This window comes from Hyla sarda, chromosome 2, assembly GCF_029499605.1.
Source record: "Hyla sarda isolate aHylSar1 chromosome 2, aHylSar1.hap1, whole genome shotgun sequence".
Lineage (NCBI taxonomy): Eukaryota > Metazoa > Chordata > Amphibia > Anura > Hylidae > Hyla > Hyla sarda.
Window position 1 is genome coordinate 76,208,016 of NC_079190.1, and position 20,291 is coordinate 76,228,306.

General features: G+C 42.9%; 1 long non-coding RNA gene across 1 annotated transcript; it reads left to right on the plus strand.

The window, feature by feature from the left end:
* The first annotated feature begins 1,874 nt into the window (after positions 1 to 1,874).
* Positions 1,875 to 20,037, plus strand: LOC130357641 (uncharacterized). Its single transcript, XR_008889207.1, has 3 exons — positions 1,875 to 1,948; positions 19,559 to 19,700; positions 19,843 to 20,037. It is a non-coding gene; the product is annotated as an uncharacterized LOC130357641 (long non-coding RNA).
* The last annotated feature ends 254 nt before the right edge of the window (positions 20,038 to 20,291 follow it).

A 20,291-nucleotide genomic window follows, 5' to 3' on the forward strand; every position in this document is an offset into this window, starting at 1 on the left:
CGTGCGTAAATGTCCGAACTATTAAAATAAAATGTTAATGATCCCATACGGTGAACGGCGTGAACGAAAAAAAAAAAAGTCAAAAATTGCTACTTTTTTAATACATTTTATTAAAAAATAAATTATAAAAAATGTATTAAAAGTTTTTTATATGCAAATGTGGTATCAAAAAAAAGGACAGATCATGGCGCAAAAAATTAGCCCTCATACCGCCGCTTATACGGAAAAATTAAAAAGTTAGAGGTCATCAAAATAAAGGGATTATAAACGTACTAATTTGGTTAAAAAGTTTGTGATTTTTTTTAAGCGCAACAATAATAGAAAAGTATGTAATAATGGGTATCATTTTAATCGTATTGACCCTCAGAATAAAGAACACACGTCATTTTTACCATAAATTGTACGGCGTGAAAACGAAACCTTCCAAAAATAGCAAAATTGCGTTTTTCGTTTTAATTTCCCCACAAAAATAGTGTTTTTTGGTTGCGCCATACATTTTATGATATAATGAGTGATGTCATTACAAAGGACAACTGGTCCCGCAAAAAACAAGCCCTCATACTAGTCTGTGGATGAAAATATAAAAGAGTTATGATTTTTAGAAGGCGAGGAGGAAAAAATGAAAACGTAAAAATGTAATTGTCCTTAAGGCCAAAATGGGCTGAGTCCTTAAGGGGTTAAGGGTGCGTTCCCACAGGGCGTATACACAGCGTATTTCACACTGCACAAAATGTATGGCAGCAGCGGGAAATACGCTGCGTATTCCTTGCTCACTATACACACAGGGCTTTCTGGCGGCAGCCCTATGTGTGTAGTGAGTTTTAGAGGCGGGGCCGTGTGTCGGCGTGACTGTGACGCGCGGCTCCGCCTTCAAAACTGACTGCACACATAGGGCTGCCGCCGGAAAGCCTTGTGTGTATAGTGAGCAAGGAATACTCACCTGCTGCCATAAATTTTGTGCAGCATGAAATACGCTGCATATACGCCATGTGGGAACGCATCCTAAGTAAGTAAGGTCTCAGACAGATATACATACCATTCAATAAATGATGAAGTGGCAAAGTAAACCTAAAGTGGCAGATATATGCAACAGTCAATGATAGATAAAGTTTCAATTTAGACCTAAATTTGCAGATTATCTTTGTTAACAGGGTTGTTTACTTGAAATATTGCGCAGTTAGGACGAGTGGTCAGGGGTGGCGTTTTTCAAAAGTTGTTGATGATGAATCTGGTATCAAAAGAAACATAGGTGAAACCACACTTACTTTATCCACTGAAGTCGCTCTCTGGCACACACAGCATAAATACCATGTGTGGCGGTAGAAAGAATAATAAATGTGGCAAATGCAGATTTTCAGTCTACATTGGCCATCTGCACTATGTTTTCAGGCGTACATGCCCCCGAAAATGCCCCCCATAGTGTATGGGCTGCAAGGCTGGCATGCTAAACTTCTTCTTGTGACTGTGGGGCGGGCTGTCTCTGTTATCTCCTATTATCTCTGTTTTTGTTTGTTTGTTTGTTTTTTTAACACAATGCCACACCTATTTCCCAATTAGTGAGGAGCCAAAGACCCAAGATTCATTCCTGGAGGTTTTGGTAGAATCAGCTGTCAAATTCATTTCAGATTTAATGATTCAGACTTGTCCCTACACTCCCTGGAGAGTGTACGTTGCTAGGAGCTAGGACACCTGTCATAGACAGGTGTCCCTGATTTCTTTTGTTATTTCCATGATAATGCCCTATGCTGTTAGCACCCAGAGTCCAGCAAGTAAGAACAATAAAGCATGTGTCCTGTCCCACTCATTTACTCCATGATGTAACTCTCTGCTGCACGCTGCTGTGACCATTTAGTGATCACTAGAGGCTGCAGAGGAATAATATGAGGATGGACAGGAAGATGCCATCTGGACCTGACAGTAGTGTGGAGCAGTCAGTTACATCACCAAGGTAATGAGAGGCCTGGTATACAGCATATGTCAGGCCTCCGAGTAAGTACAGGAGCACAGACTTCAAAATTAGAATCTCCAATGCAAATGGCAAACATTTCAGATTCATACGAATCCAACATTTTTGTGACTCTTGAAATAAATTGGATTGAAACGATTCCCTCATCCCTTACAATATATCACTCTATTCCTGTTGCTAGCTGAGTATTGCAGCCCATCACCCTACAGTTCCTGCAATAGATTTATCAAAACCTGTGCCAAGGAAAAGTTGCCCAGTTGCCCATAGCAACCAATCAGATCCCTTCTTTCATTTTCCAGAGGCCTTGTTAAAAATGAAAGAAGCAAGCGGGTTGGTTGCTATGGGCAACTTTTCCTCTGGACAGGTTTTGATAAATCTCCCCCTAAGGCTATGTTCACACTACGGAATTTCCGCCTGCAATTCCGCTTTGAAATTGCAGGCAGAAATTCCGCTTACTAAAATGTATAGTATAGTGACTGGGTTTCCGTTCACAAATTCACACTTCAGAATTTGTAAAACGGAATTTGTGAACAGAAAATCCGCTTGAAAATTTCCGTCTGAAGAATGGCGTTGCTCATTCTTCAGGTGAAATTACTCGCGGAACACATTTCGGTCTATTGAAGACTGCAGTGTCCGCGCGGTTCTAGCACCGACTGATTCAGGCCGCACTCGGAATCTCCGGGCGGAAATTTTCTGCCCGGAGATTCTGCAGTGTGACCCTAGCCTAAGGGGCAAATTCACACAGCCAAATTTCCACTTGCGGAATTCCCCCTCAAATTAAAGGGGTACTCCCGTGGAAAACTTTTTTTTTTTAATCAACTGGTGCCAGAAAGTTAAACAGATTTGTAAATTACTTCTATTAAAAAATCTTAATCCTTCCTGTACTTATTAGCTGCTGAATACTACAGAGGAGATGGTTTTCTTTTTGGAACCCAGAGCTCTCTGCTGACATCATGACCACAGTGCTTTCTGCTGACATCTCTGTCCATTTTAAGAACTATGGGGAGAAAATCCCCATAGTAAACATTTGCTGCTCTGGACAGTTCTTAAAATGGACAGAGATGTCAGCAGAGAGCACTGTGGTAATGATGTCAGCAGAGAGCACTGTGTTCCAAAAAGAAAACCATTTCCTCTGTAGTATACAGACCCTAAAAAGTACTGGAAGGATTAAGATGTTTTAAAAGAAGTAATTTACTAATCTGTTTAACTTTCTGGCACCAGTTGATTAAATAAAAAAAAAAAGTTTTCCATGGGAATACCCCTTTAACCTGTTAAGGACCAAGGACGTACCAGTACGTCCTGAGTCCTTTCCCTTTCTATAACGCGAGGCCTCTAACAACGGTCGGGACCCATGGCTAATAGTGCGCGGCAGTGATCGCGGTGCCGCGCGCTATTAACCCTTTAGGCATGGTTTCACTTTAGACGCGGCGTTCAACTTTGAACGCCGCGTCTAAAGTGAAAGTGAAACCATGCCATGCCGCCGAAATCGCAGCATCCTGAACAGCTGTAGGACATGAGGAGGGTCTCCTACCTTACCTGGTGTCCGATCGCCGAATGACTGCTCAGTGCCTGAGATCCAGGCATGAGCAGTCAAGCGGCAGAATCATCGATCACTGGTTTCCTATGAGAAACCATTGATCAATGTAAAAGATCAGTGTGTGCAGTGTTATAGGTCCCTATGGGATAATTTAACCCCTCCCCTAATAAAAGTTTGAATCACCCCCCTTTTCCCATTTAAAAAAAGAACAGTGGAAATAAAAATAAACATATGTGGTATCGCCGTGTGCGTAAATGTCCGAATTATAAAAATATATCATTAATTAAACCGCACGGTCAATGGCGTACGCGCAAAAAATTTCCAAAGTCCAAAATAGTGTATTTTTGGTCACTTTTTATATCATGAAAAAATAAATAAAAAGTGATCAACAAGTCCGATCAATACAAAAATGGTACCACTAAAATTTTCAGATTATGGCGCAAAAAATGAGCCTTCATACCGCCCCATATGCTGTAAAATAAACAAGTTATAGGGGTCAGAAGATAACAATTTTAAACAAATTAATTTTCCTGCATGTAGTTATGATTTTTTTCAGAAGTACGACAAAATCAAACCTATATAAGTAGGTCATCATTTTAATAGTATGGACCTACAGAATAAAGAGAATGTGTAATTTTTACCGAAAAATTTACTGCGTAGAAACAGAAGCCCCCAAAAGTTACAAAATGGCTTTTTTTTTTTTTTAATTCTGTCTCACAATCATTTTTTTTCCCGTTTCGCCGTAGATTTTTGGGTAAAATGACTGATGTCATTACAAAGTAGAATTGGTGACGCAAAAAATAAGCCATAATATGGATTTTTAGGTGCAAAATTGAAAGGGTTATGATTTTTTTAAAGGTGAGGAGGAAAAAACGAAAGTGCAAAAACAGAAAACCCCCTGGTCCTTCAGGGATTAAAGGGGTACTCCAAAGGATAGGGGATAAGATGCCTGATCGCGGGGGTCCCGCTGCTGGGGACCCCCGTGATCGTGCACGCCGCACCCCATTATAATCAGTCCCCGGAGCGTGTTCGCTCCGGGTCTGATTACTGACGCTCACGGGGCCGGTGTGACATCACGGCTCCGCCCCCATGTGACATCACGCTCCGCCCCCTCAATGCAAGCCTATGGGAGGGGGCGTGACAGCGATCAGGCATCTTATCCCCTATCCTTTGGATGGGGGATAAGATGTCTACGCGCCGGAGTACCCCTTTAAAGCCCATAGACTTCTATGGGATTCCGCACTCCCATTCACACTTCGGAATCCCATAGAAGTCTGTGGGCTTTAAAATAGACCCTAACACATATACAGAATCACATACAGTACATACAAGTGCAAAGTGAGAAAAGACACAAGTATTAGTGAGCCGTCTGACATGCATAGTGTTCCTGTGAGTGAATTGTTTGTATACCCGCCCCCCCCCCCTTATTAGAGGGGGGGTCACTTTATAAAACAGGTGAAAGAAGCTGGGCACATTTATAAGAAAGCACGTAGATTCCAGTGGGAGAGTGCTTTTCATCCTCACCTGCTTCATCCCATTATATATAAGCAGACATTGCCCCTCACCCCTACTCCCACCTTTATTAGTAGGTAGCTGTCTAGTTCTCTTCCTCTAACCTGCAATTTGCCCACGTGAACCCTCATGTCATGGCACCGCAAGCTGTCACTCCGATGGGAGTCCCATGGCTGCAAGTGGAACTGCTGATAGAATGATTGCCCGTCAGCTACGGAGACTGCCAGGCTCTCTTCCAAATGGCAATTCTTAAATAGAACCAGAACTTCCGCTGCAATCCAGGGACATTAAAGGTATTCTGTCACAAGCATTTATGTAGTTAAACTAAGCACATGGCCAGATAGGAGCAGGGTCACTGTCCTACCTTTCACTTGCTGAACTTGAGCTCCAGCAATATAAATCATTTTTAACAATTAAAGGAGAATGATTCATGTCTTATTCTCCGGATAGACCGTCAATCATTGATCATGGGTGCAGACACGTGGAGCCTCTGGCAATCTACCATTCATTGCTGACACTACACAGTAAGGCCGCATTCACATCTCGTTTTTGCAATACGGTTCCCGTATCCGGTTTCAGTGTAAAAACCGTATGGAACCGTATTGCAAATCGTATGTATAGACATGTCATTGAAAACCGTATGCCAATCGTAGCATCCGGTTGTGTACGTTTTGCATCACTTACGGTTTTATCCGTTTTTTTCCCCGTACATAAAACCGAAGTCTACTATGGTTTTATGTCCGGGTGAAAAACCGGATACATCCTGTATACGTTCTTTTAAAAATGGTGGTCTATGGGAACCGTACTGAACCGTATGTGAGTACGGTTCCATCCGATTTGCACAATACGGTTTTGCAGTTTGCACATGCGCAGTGCATGCCAAAAGTTCTTCCCAAAAATAGAACAAGAAGAACTTTATTTAATTAAGGACAAACATAAAACCGTATCCTTTTTTTTTTTAAACGTATGAAACTGTATGCAACCGGACATCCATTTTCAAACCTTATACGGTTTAAAATCGTACAGAGGTATATACGGTTGTACACGGTTGTATACGGTCTGGTTTTAAGACATAAGTTTTTACAAAAAACCTGATACGGGAACCGCATTGCAAAAAGGAGATGTGAATGCAGCCTAAATGGGACCAGAAGCAGTCGGCTCTGCTTAGTTTGTAGTGCTGGGTTTACTACAGTGGTCTCCAAACTGCGGCCCTCCAGATGTTGCAAAACTACAACTCCCAGCATGCCCGGACAGCCAACGGGTTTACTAGCTTCTGTTTACTTGAACGGGAGCTGAGCTGCAGTTACAAGGTGCCACCACTATGCAGTGAATGGAGCCAACTGCTTCCGGCCCTATTCACCTGTGTAGTGTGAGCGCAGAACAGCTGATTGGTGAGGGAGCCAGGTGTTGGCCAATTGCAGATCAGGAATTAGTGGCCTATCCTGAGTTGAACCTTCTTGTAAGCCCTACCTGGCCATATACTTTAAAGCAATACTGTGTCCAAAATGTATTTTACAATGAGGATAAACAGCTGCTGTCAGCACACCTCCTCCCTGCCTCCTGTATGGCCGCATACCTTCCCAGCAATGGGCTGAAAGCACCTTCACCATGCTGGGAGGGGAATATAGCTTTTCACTTCATATGCCTTTTAAATGGTTCCTGTTGTTTTAAAGGGGTATTCCAGGGAAAAACTTATATATATATATATCAACTGGCTCCAGAAAGTTAAACAGATTTGTAAATTACTTCTATAAAAAAGTCTTAATCCTTCCAATAATCATCAGCTGCTGAAGTTGAGTTGTTCTTTTCTGTCTGGCAACAGTGCTCTCTGCTGACATCTCTGCTTGTCTCGGGAACTGCATAGTGTAGAAGAGGTTTGCTTCTACCCTGGACAGTTCCCGAGACAGGTGTCATCAGAGAGCACTTAGACAGAAAAGAACAACTCAACTTCAGCAGCTCATAAGTACTGAAAGGGTTAAAAAAAATTATAGAAGTAATTTACAAATATTTTTAACTTTCTGGAGCCAGTTGATATATTAAAAAAAATACTTTTTTCCTGGATAACCCCTTTAACAAACTTCGCATAGATCAATTCCACTGAATAGAACTCCATCGGGAAGAGTTTTTTTTTCTAAGTATGGCCATTGTGTGGGATATTTAAAAATAAAGCTCTTCTAACCACCAGCTCCCATGGTGCCTCTAATGTCCTGTTCCGGTCTCCTGATCCGATCGTCTTCCTGAGTTCCAGCATCACGTGTCGTCCACGAAAGCACCAGGGCCCAATGTGTCATACTGCTCAGTGAATGGATGGATGCAGCAATGCCTTGCCTGGGCCAGCAATTCACGTATGACACATTGGGCCCAAGTACTTCCATGAATGACAGTCATGCTGCATCTTAGGAAGACGACCCCCTTATAAGTCTGTCCAGAGAAGCCGGATGGAGATCATTTCTATGCTTATTCTCTTGGTCGATGGGGGTCTCTTCTTAGGCCCACTATGTTCTAGATCAGGGGTGTCCTTCTCAAGCATGTGATCTGTAGAAGTTACCGTATTCAACAATAATAATAATAATGTAAAACCTACATAACGATCCACCGTGTATGAAACAGGGTGCAATACTAAATGGCCACAACAGATGGCGGCATAACAAAAGAAGAGTAAAGCTTGCTCTTTATGTTAATAAACCTTATATTGCTGTTGTTTGGCTTTGTTAACACTCTGGTTTGAATTACTTTGTATAAGATATATTAACCCTTCAGTGACTACAGTCTATGTTTTTATAAGGCTTTACAGAAAAGATTAAAACATGCCTGTCGGAGACAGCAGGGGACCCAGTAGAGATGTAGCTGTAGGAACATATTTTTTTACCATTACTGCCTTGTCAATCAGTATATATATATATATATATATATATATATATATATATATATATGTCCCTTGGCAAAAGGATCAAATCGCCACATTTAAAGGAGAACTCCGATGCTCTAAATTAATACTATAATGTAGCCTAGACTCCTACCTTTCCAAAGATGCCATTTCCACGCGAATCGGTCCAGCCGTTTGTCCGCTATGCCCATCCGAAAATCCGGTCACTTCCGGGTACAGTGCATATGGAGTGTAGCGTAAAAGACTACATCTCCCATAATGCATTAGCCTAATTTCCTGTTCGCTTCTGCCCTCCCCCTGATTTATCGGCCAGCGGCGATAGCGATGTGCGCATGCGCACATCTATAATGTAGATTAGCCAGCGGCGTTTGCTGAGCTAAGCCTATGGCAGCTCAGCAAACCCGAATAAATGAATAGATTAGCGAGGGGGGAGTAGCCAACTCTGGGCTAGGAGGCCGGCAGAGCCCGCGCTGACTCATCGGAGGTATGAGCCACCGGGCTAAGATGGCAGCGGAGCAATGAAAAAAGAAGTCGAGCGTCATCAGAAAGCTGAAAAGTACAGAGCTTCCGGTGAGCGACAGAAAGAAGAGGAGGACCGGGATCCTTACCATATGGACAGCGTAAGTACACTATAATGTTATTGAACTTTCTTTAATGCTTTTTTTCACAGGTAAAATTTTTCACTGGAGTAGTCCTTTAAGGAAAGGCCAGCCAGCTTTTACATAGTTACATAGTTACATAGTTAGTATGGTTGAAAAAAGACATATGTCCATCAAGTCCAACCAGGGAATTGAAGGGAAGGATGTAAGGGGATAAGGGAAAGGGATGTAGTTTTATAATTCTGCATAAGCATTAATGTTATTTTGTTCCAGGAATGTATCTAACCCTGTTTTAAAGCTGTTAATTGTTCCTGCTGTGACCAGTTCCTGAGGTAGACCGTTCCATAAATTCACAGTCCTCACGGTAAAGAAGGCGTGCCGCCCCTTTAGACTAAACCTTTTCTTCTCCAGACGGAGGGAGTGCCCCCTCGTCCTTTGGGGGGGTTTAACCTGGAACAGTTTTTCTCCATATTTTTTGTATGGGCCATTTATATACTTATATACGTTTATCATATCCCCCCTTAAACGTCTCTTCTCAAGACTAAACAATTGTAACTCCTTTAATCGCTCCTCATAGCTAAGATGTTCCATGTCCCATATTAGTTTAGTCGCGTGTCTCTGCACCCTTTCCAGCTCCACAGTGTCCCTTTTATGGACAGATACCCAAAACTGAACAGCATATTCCAGGTAAGGCCGTACCAATGATTTATAAAGGGGGAGTATTATGTCCCTGTCCCTCGAGTCCATGCCTCTTTTGATACATGACAATATCCTGCCGGCTTTGGAAGCAGCAGCCTGACATTGCATGCTATTCTGTAGTCTGTGATCTACAAGTACACCCAGATCCTTCTCTACCAGTGACTCTGCCAGTTTAATCCCCCCTAAGACATACGACGCATGCAGGTTATTAGTACCCAGATGCATAACTTTACATTTATCCACATTGAACCTCATTTGCCAAGTGGATGCCCAGACACTTAGTCTATCCAAGTCATCTTGTAACCTATACACATCCTCTATAGACTGTACTGTGCTACAAAGCTTGGTGTCATCTGCAAAGATAGATACAGAGCTGTTAATACCATCCTCTATATCATTGATAAATAAATTAAACAACAGCGGTCCCAGTACAGAACCTTGTGGTACACCACTAATAACCGGGGACCAATCAGAGTACGAATCATTGACCACCACTCTCTGGGTACGATCCATGAGCCAGTGTTCAATCCAGTTACAAACTAAAGTTTCCAAGCCCAAAGACCTTAACTTACCTGTCAGACGACTATGAGGGACAGTATCAAACGCTTTGGCAAAATCCAGAAACACTATATCCACAGCCATTCCTCTGTCAAGGCTTCTACTCACATCTTCATAAAAGCTAATTAGATTGGTTTGACAACTTCTATCCTTAGTAAACCCATGCTGGCTATCACTTATAATACTATTATCCCCTATGTATTCCTGTATGTAATCCCTTATAAGTCCTTCAAACAATTTACCCGCAATGCACGTTAAACTTACCGGTCTATAATTGCCTGGCGAAGACCTAGAGCCCTTCTTGAAGATTGGTACCACATTAGCCTTGCGCCAGTCCCTTGGCACAATACCAGACACCAGAGAATCTCTAAATATCATGAACAAGGGTACAGATATTACTGAACTTACCTCTCTAAGAACTCTTGGGTGTAGTCCATCCGGCCCTGGAGATTTGCTTACATTTACTTTACTTAACTTACCTTGTACCATCTCTACATTAAGCCAGTTCAGTACATTACATGATGTGTTACCAGCACTGACCTGGCCAATGTCAGCTCCTCCTTCTTCCATAGTATATACAGAACTAAAGAACCCATTCAGTAGCTCCGCCTTCTCTTGATCGCCCGTGACAACCTCCCCATTATCATTATTAAGGGGTCCTACATGCTCTGTCCTTGTTTTTTTTTTGTATTTATATATCTAAAAAAATATTTAGGATTAGTTTTGCTTTCTTTGGCCACCTGTCTTTCATTTTGAATTTTTGCTGTTTTTATTACATTTTTACAGATTTTATTAAGCTCCTTGTACTGTTTAAATGTTATAGCTGACCCATCAGATTTGTATTTTTTGAAGGCTATTTTTTTGTTGTTTATTGCTCTTTTAACCTCATTTGTCAGCCATGTAGGATTTAGTTTTAATCGTTTATATTTGTTCCCCTTTGGTATATATTTAGCTGTGTAGTTATTTAGAGTTGATTTAAAGATGTCCCATTTACCTTCTGTATCAGTATTTGAGAACACCTCCCCCAGTCTATGTCCTGTAGTGCAGCCCTCAGCCCAGGGAAGTTTGCCTTTTTAAAGTTATATATTTTTGCTTTCCCCGTCTGTCTTTGTTTTCTACATTTTAAGTCAAAAGTAACTATATTGTGGTCGCTATTACCAAGGTTTTCCCTCACAGTTACATTACCAACCAGCTCTGCGTTGTTGGAAATGATCAGATCCAACAAGGCATCACTTCTTGTTGGGTCCTCCACAAACTGGCCCATAAAATTATCCTTTTTTAATTATTTATTTATTTTATAGCAAATACACCAATCACAGACATCAAAAGCATAAAATTACTATTTTGTTTCTCCTTCTAGGGACTTGGGACTGCATAGACTGCTTTTTTGCACATAGAGGGGAATTTATCAAACCATTTAGACTGCTTTTTTCGTCTAAATTTATCAAAAGGACAGTCGCAGGCTGGCCCCGTGCGACATTTCTGCAACATTTCTGTTACGCCGAGCGCTCCGGGTCCCTGCTCCTCCCCGGAGCGCTCACGGCGTCTCTCTCCCTGCAGCGCCCCGGTCGGTCCCGCTGACCGGGAGCGCTGCACTGACATGGCCGTCGGGGATGCGATTCGCACAGCGGGACGCGCCCGCTCGCGAATCGCATCCCAAGTCACTTACCCGTCCCGGTCCCCTGCTGTCATGTGCTGGCGCGCGGCTCCGCTCTCTAGGGCGCGCGCGCGCCAGCTCTCTGAGACTTAAAGGGCCAGTGCACCAATGATTGGTGCCTGGCCCAATTAGCTTAATTGGCTTCCACCTGCTCCCTGGCTATATCTGCTCACTGCCCCTGCACTCCCTTGCCGGATCTTGTTGCCTTGTGCCAGTGAAAGCGTTTAGTGTTGTCCAAAGCCTGTGTTACCTGAACTCCTGCTATCCATCTTGACTACGAACCTTGCCGCCTGCCCCGACCTTCTGCTACGTCTGACCTTGCCTCTGCCTAGTCCTTCTGTCCCACGCCTTCTCAGCAGTCAGTGAGGTTGAGCCGTTGCTAGTGGATACGACCTGGTTGCTACTGCTGCAGCAAGACCATCCCGCTTTGCGGCGGGCTCTGGTGAACACCAGTAGCCTCTTAGAACCGGTCCACCAGCACGGTCCACGCCAATCCCTCGCTGACACAGAGGATCCACTACCTGTAAGCCGAACCGTGACAATTTCATTTAGAATGTTTAAATTACGATGAAGTGTTCTTATTTAGAGCACTTTTTGCAGTGGTCACTGATTTATCATGTGTGACTTTTTGTAAAATGCTGCATGAAGGTGACATGGGCCAGATTTAGAAGTTATCACAGGGCAAGTCAACTCTGCCCTATAGAACTACTGAAATGGCTCTATGCGACAATTGTATTTAGGTCCCATTTTTGTACGGCTGCCACTTCTCTGCAACATTTAACCAGAATGTAGAACACTTCTATGGGGATTCATTAAAGTCTGCCACTTTCTAAACAAGTTTAAAACTCACACCAGTCCTCGTAAATGTTCCTTACCCTTTCCCTTTGATACTACAGTATAGGGTCTCTTTTATTGCGGTTGCATGATCTGTGAGTGAGAACTTGCCTATATGCACTATATCAGTGGTCTTTTGGCTGTCTGGGAATGCTGGGTATTGTAGTTTGGCAACTAGAGGTCCACAGTTTGGAGTCCTAGGCACTATATGGATCAATTAATTCTCGTGTTTCATTCAATCAAAAAGTGTATAAAATCCACCTCCTACCAACGAGACCTTCAGCTGCAGTGTAGGACAAGTGAAAGCCAATGGGACAATCGGACTTGGTGTATAGATTAGGGCATCGCTTAGTCCCAGGCTCTGGTCAAGGACCATTCAGAAATTGTTGTCTTCAAGTCTGTGCTCCAACTTATAGTCTTAGCTTGTATGTTCTGCAATATACAGATGTATTGTACCATCAAGTGTGTTCTGCAACCATCAACTGCGTCTCAAGAAAATAAAGTTATCTGATGAACCCAAAAATGAATCATCATTACATATGGGTAACCACCGGTTACACACCCATGGGCACTGTTACCCACAGGTTAAAAATTGCAGGAGCATAGATGTCATTGACAACCCACTCCTGAGGTTGCAGACAGGAACAGTAAAAGCTCTGATTTAGGTAGTTTATCATGTTAGAGGCAATGAACAATAGTCAACGTGGCTTCCTCTGTCAGCCACTGATGAGATTCGATCACAGGGTTCCAATGGGTTACCAAGGCAATCAGGAGCCAGGGATATACAGTATTTGCCATTAAGCCCCCATAGGCCTGTGCGTAGGGTAGCAGTATTGAGTGAAGCAGTACTTAAATGAGCTTATAGAAAAAAAAGGATAAATACTTTTGAGGTAGTTGTTTCCACTGTGGCCTGGAAAAAAATTCAGGTGCAGCATGCTCATGAAACAAATTCTGATGCATATGGAATCACCCTAATGGTGTGTATTCAGTACGAGTGCCTTGGGTAGCATGAGCTATAAATATGGCCCTTCTGGAAACCTAACAAAAATTCAGGACTGCATCATATTAGTGACTGCAGCTTCAAGTGCTTTAGTGGGAGCAAAACCAAACTTTGAAACACATTGAGTAAAATTTAGTAAAATAAATTCTAATTGCTGGAGTAATTCCATCTGGCTCTAATTTTGTGCATTCATGCAGCGGGGAGTTGTATGGTTCTTATGCTTTAATTTAGTAAAAAGTCCAGTGAAAATTAGTGGCAAATTTGATGTTTTTCCTATCTCCCCTCCCCCACATCAAAAATGTTGTTTTTTTGTCCTGTGTTTTTTGGTTTGAAAAAAACGCAAGAGAAAACGCCTGAAAAAACACCAGTGCAATTTCCTGCATCTGGCGTTTTTTTATTTGTGTATAAATTGCATTTTGCATGGCCCCTTTGGTGTTCTTTTTTTGGTACCCAAAATTAGTTGGGTACCAAAAAAATAAATAAAAAAGGGATGCAGTAGTGATGGAAATAAATGTATTTAACATAATTTATATTTTTTATAGCAAAATTTTAATTAATTTTTAATAATTTTTTTCTCTCTTTTTTTAAATTGTTTAGGTAGTACTACTACTCCCAGCATGGAACAGACTGTTCCATGATGGAAGTAGTACCTGTACTAATAGATATATCACCCCGGGTGTCAGTCGTGACACCCGATGCGATCGTCCATAATATAGCAGAGATGCGGAGCAGCTTTATACAGCGCTCACATCTCTGCTCTGTACTCCGGCCAGTGATGTGAATAGAACATCACTCATTCATATTTTCCGCCCAAAGTTGGGATTGGCCGGATGGTTGCAGCCAATCACAGCTCTCAGAGGAAAATATGAATGAGCGATGTTCTATTCACATCACTGGCCGGTGTACAGAGCAGAGATGTGAGCGCTGTATAGAGCCGCTCTGCATCTCTGCAATAGATAGGACAATCGCATCAGGTGTCAGGAGTGATGCCCGGTGTGTTCTTTCCTTAAAGGACAAATGCAGTGGTAAACATTTATATATGCCCATGCCCGGGCCTCAAAAATAAACAAAATAAACTCATATATACCTTCCTATGAGCCCCCGTTGGTCCGGCACAGGCCTCACGGTCCGGCAGTGCTGACGTCATTCAGAAAGTAGAATGACGTCAGCACTGCCGGACCGTGAGGCCTGTGCCGGACCAACGGGGGCTCGTAGGAAGGTATGTACGAGTTTATTTTGTTTATTTTTGAGGCCCGGGCACTGGCATATATAAATGTATACCACTGCAGTTGTCCTTTAACTGCAGGTACTACTACTCCCATCATGGAGCACACTCTGCTCCATGTTGGGAGCTGTAGTACCTGCAGTTAATGAAAGATCACAGCGGATGCCACTCCTGACACCCGCTGTGATCCTCCTGTATAATGTATAGATGCGGGAGCACTTCTATGGTCCCCTGCCCTGCCGTATATATACACCTATTCATATTTCCCACAGAGGGCTGTGATTGGCTGGAACCATCTGGCCAATCACAGCTCTCTGCAGGAAATATTAATAGGTGTATATATATGTCAGTGCAGGGGACCATAGAAGAGCGGCCGGCCACATCTAAAAATGATACAGAAGGATCGCAACGGAACCCAGGGCGATCTGTCAATTAGTACAGGATCTACTACTCCCATCATGGAACAGTGTGTGTTCCATGCTGGGAGTAGTAGTACCACCTAAAAAATAAAGAATAAAAAGTGAAAAACACACACTACATTTTTATTATTGTCAGCAATATTTTTAGTGGCTTGCCCGCCCATATAAATTGATCCCTGTTTAAAAATTTATAAAAAATTTGTGATAAAAAGACACATTCCGTTAACCCCTTAAGGACCAAGCCCATTTTCACCTTAAGGACCAGAGCGTTTTTTGCACATCTGACCACTGTCACTTTAAGCATTAATATCTCTGGGATGCTTTTACTCATGAATTTGATTCCAAGATTGTTTTTTCGTGACATATTCTACTTTAACATAGCGGTAAAATTTCGTCAATATTTGCATCCTTTCTTGGTGAAAAATTCCCAAATTTCATGGAAAATTTGAAAATTTTGCAATTTTCAAACTTTGAAGCTCTCTGCTTGTAAGGAAAATAGGCATTCCAAATAAATGATATTTTGATTTTCACATGTACAATATGTCTACTTTATGTTTCCATCATAAAGTTGACATGTTTTTACTTTTGGAAGACATCAGAGGGCTTCAAAGTATAGCAGCAATTTTAAAATTTTTCACAAAATTTTCTAAATCTGAATTTTTCAGGGACCAATTCAGTTTTGAAGTGGATTTGAAGGGCCTTCATATTAGAAATACCCCATAAATTACCCCATTATGAAAACTGCACCCCTCAACGTATTCAAAATGACAATCAGTAAGGAAGTTAACCCTTTAGGTGTTTCACAGGAATAGCAGCAAAGTGAAGGAGAAAATTAAAAATCTGCATTTTTTACACTGGTATGTTCTTGTAGACCCAGTTTTTGAATCCTTTTAAGGGGTAAAAGTAGAGAAATCCCCCCAAAATGTGTAACCCAATTTCTCTCGAGTAAGGAAATACCTCATATGTGTATGTCAAGTGTTCGGCGGGCGCAGTAGAGGGCTCAGAAGGGAAGGAGCGATTATGGGATTTTGGGGGCATGAATTTTTCTGAAATGGTTTTTGGGGGGCATGTCACATTTAGGAAGCCCCTATGGTGCCAGAACAGCAAAAAAAACTCACATGGCATACTATTTTGGAAACTACACCCCTCAAGGAACGTAACAAGGGGTCCAGTGAGCCTTAACATCCCACAGATGTTTGATGACTTTTCGTTAAAGTCGGATGTGTAAATGAAAAAAAAAAATTTTCACTGATATGCCGTTTTTTTCCCAAACTTACAATTTTTACAAGAGGTAATAGGAGACAATGCCCCCCAAAATTTGTAACCCCGTTTCTTCTGCGTATGGAAATACCCCATATGTGAATGTAAAGTGCTCTGTGGGCGAACTACAATGCTCAGAAGAGAAGGAGCGCCATTGGGATTTTGGAGAGAGAATTTGTTTGGAATGAAGATCGGGGGTCATGTGCTTTACAAAGCCCCCCGTGGTGCCAGAACAGTGGACCCCCCCCCCTCCCCACATGTGACCCTATTTCGGAAACTACACCCTTCAAGGAATGTAATAGGGGTGCAGTGAGCATTTACACCCCACTGGCCTTTGACAGATCTTTGGAACAGTGGGCTGTGCAAATGAAAAATTCGATTTTTCATTTTTGCGGACAACTGTTCAAAAAATCTGTCAGACACCTGTGGGGCGTAAATGCTCACTGTACCCCTTATTACATTACGTAAGGGGTGTAGTTTTCAAAATGGGGTCACATGTGGGTGTTTGTTTCTTGTGTGTTTATGTCAGAACCGCTGTAACGATCAGCCACCCCTGTGCAAATCTCTCAAATGTACATGGCGCTCTCACTCCTGAGCCTTGTTGTGCGCCCGCAGTGCATTTTATGTCCACATATGAGGTATCTCCGTACTCAGGAGAAATTGCGTTACAAATTTTGGGGGTCTTTTTTTCCTTTTACCTCTTGTGAAAATGAAAAGTATGGGGCAACCACAGCATGTTAGTGTGAAAAATTTAAAAACATTTACATGACAGCTGGTATAGACCCCAACTTCACCTTTTCATAAGGGGTAAAAGGAGAAAAAGACCCCCAAATTTGTTATGCAATTTCTCCTGAGCACGAAAATACCCCATATGTAGCCCTAAACTGTTTCCTTGAAATACGACAGGGCTCCGAAGTGAGAGAGCGCCATGCGCATTTGAGGACTAAATAAGGGATTTGCATGAGGACGGAACCGGATGCAAGAATTACACTTGCCTCCGATACCAAAAATACCCTATGGCAGGGTTTCCCAAACAGGGTGCCTCCAGCTGTTGCAAAACTTCCAGCATGCCTGGAAAGTCAATCGCTGTCCGGCAATACTGCGAGTTGTCTTGCAACAGCTGGATTCTCCGTTTTGGAAACAGTGTCATATGAGAAATTTTTTATTCTTATTTGGGGGGGTGAAGGGGGGCTGTGTAGGGGTATGTGTATATGTAGTGTTTTACTTTTTATTTTGTGTAATGTAGTATAGTGTAGTGTTTTTAGGGTACACTCACACGGCCGGGGTCTACAGCTTGCTTTCCGCTGAGAGTTTGAGCTGCGGCGGAAAACTTGCTGCATCTCAAACTTGTATCATGAAGTTCGCTGTAGACCCCCGCCCATGTGAATGTACCCTGTACATTCACATGGGGGGGGGGGGTGTCAAACCTCCAGCTGTTGCAAAACTACCACAACCAGCATGCCCTTTGGATGTCCGTGCATGCTGGGGGTTGAAGTTATGCAACAGCTGAAGGCACACTGGTTGCAAAACACAGTTTGTTACTTAACTCAGTGTTTCGCAACCAGTGTGCCTCCAGCTGTTGCAGAACTACAACTCCCTGCATGTACAGTCTATCAGTGCATGCTGGGAGTTGTAGTTTGAAACAGCTGGAGACACACTGGTTGCGAAACACTGAGTTAGGTAACAAACTTCGCAACCAGTGATCCTTCAGCCGTTGCAAAAACTACAACTCTCAGCATGCAGTGACATCTGAGGGCATGCTGGGACTTGTATTTATGCAACAGCTGGAGGCATACTACTAACACTCTCAGCATGCCCTCTGGCTGTCCGTGCATGCTGGGGGTTGTAGTTATGCAACAGCTGGAGGCACACTGGTTGCAAAACACTGAGTTTGTTACTTAACTCAGTGTTTCCCAAAAAGGGTGCCTCCAGCTGTTGCAAAACTACAACTCCCAGCATGCCCAGGCCGCCGACATGTTGGGAGTTAGTTTTGCAACATCTGGAGGGTCACAGTTTGGTGACCACTGTGCAGTGGTGTCCAAGCTGTAGCCCTCTAAATGTTGCAAAACTTCAATTCCAAGCATGCCCAGACTGTCCAGGCATGCTGGGAGTTGTAGTTCTGCAAAATCTGAAGGGCCACATGTTACAGAACTACAACTCCCAGCATGCCTGGACTGTCTGGGCATGCGGGGAGTTGTAGTTTTGCAACATCTGTAAGAGCACAGTTTGGACGCCACTGCACAGTGGTCTCCAAAATGTGGGCCTCCAGATGTTGCAAAACTACAACTCCCAGCTTTTGGCTGTCTGGGCTTGCTGGGAGTTGTAGTTTGGCAACTCCTGGAACGCAGCAGTGAAGATCACTTACCACTGATCTTCACAGCTCCGTCCGCCGCTGCCTCCGCCGGTCCCGCGCTGTCTGTCCTGCACCGCCGCGGGTCACGCTGCGATCGCTGGCTCCGGGACATGATCGCTGGTCCCAGGACACGATCGCTGGTCCCGGGACCCTCCGCCATCTTCCCCCCGCTCTGCCCCGACATCCAGGGGTGGGGCAGAGCGGGGATTTCACCTTTAACCCCCCGCCCCCCTCCTGCCATTGGTCGCTAGTCCTAACGACCAATGGCAGGGGTTTAGGAGCAAGGTGGCAGCTGCCACCTCACTCCTAACCCTTCAGGATGATCGGAGCAGTCTCTGACTGCTCCGATCATCGTTATTTTCCGGGCGATTGGGTCACCAGAGACCCGATCAGCCCAGAACCCCGCAAGTCCTTGTCATTAGTCAGTCACTCACTGACTGACTAATGACAATGATCTGCAGCAGGGGACCAGTCTGATTGGTCCCCAGCTGCATAGTGTCATCGGTCAGCTGTCCAGGACAGCTGACATGACGTTTCTATCACCATGCCAACGGACATGGTGATAGAAAATGTATTGGACGTGTATACACGTCCATTTGCGTTAAGTCACAGAAAAAATGGACGTGTATACACGTCCATTTGCGGGAAGGGGTTAAATACAATTTTTCCATCACTACTGTATCTTTTTTATAACTTTTTTTTCAATGGCACCCTACGAAATTTTATTAAAAAGGTATCTCCATCACTTTTTTGGATCGCTAAAGTCCAAAAGAGAATAAAAACCGCCTGAAAAAACACCAAAGTAAAAACCCACATGGCGTTTTTTCTTAGTGTTTTTTTTACTCCCATAGACTTATATGGGAGAAAAACACCACGATTTCAGGGAGAAAAACACCAGTGGTTCAACATGCTGCGATTTTGCAAAACCGCCAAGGAGCTGAAAAACTCCAAAAAAGAGTGAAAAAACGCCATCAGGAAAAAAAAAATAAAAAATGCCAAACTGAAAAGCGGCAAGTGGAAAAATAATTTTGCGATTTCTCATTGATTTACAGATAACGTCTGGCCGCAGCATTTTTTGGCCAAAAAGACACCATGCTGCAGAATTGGCATTTTTCTTGCCTTACATGCACCCCTAAATGAAAAAAGACAAGCCACTATATGGTCAAGTTAACAGACATTTTCTTTCAATATAAGGTGAGTATCATCATTTTGTAATGACCTGAATAATTAGATTAACATGTTATATATATATACCGTACGGTAAATGGTATAAAAAAGATGGCAAAAAAATAAAAAATAACAAGCAATGGCAGAATTTATGTTTTTCTCCACCCAGAATTTAAGGGTAAAGCTGAACTCCCTCTGTTCCTCAGAATGGCAGCCTGGCAAGCTCTGTATACAAGCCCATTTCTGATTGCTAGGAATCAAGCGTGGAATTCGCTGGTTGTTGTACAGTTGCCTTGGCAAGATGACCGCTCAGCATAGGCGGCTTCTCTCCATGCTGGAAGTTCATTTTCACAGGTACAAGCTACTCAATAAATTATGTGTACCACAAAACAATGAAAATACTAATTCTCCTTGAAAAAATTGGATGAAAAAATAGAGTTATAACTTCTGGCATGTGATGGTAAAGAAAGGCCAAAAATGGGTTGGTCCTTAGGGTCTATTCACACATACAGTATCCTTTGCATATTTGATGAGAAGGATTTGAAGTTGTGTTCAGTCATTTAGTTTACATTGAAATCTGCAGCATAAAATCCTGTGCATCAAATCTGTGCAGGATAC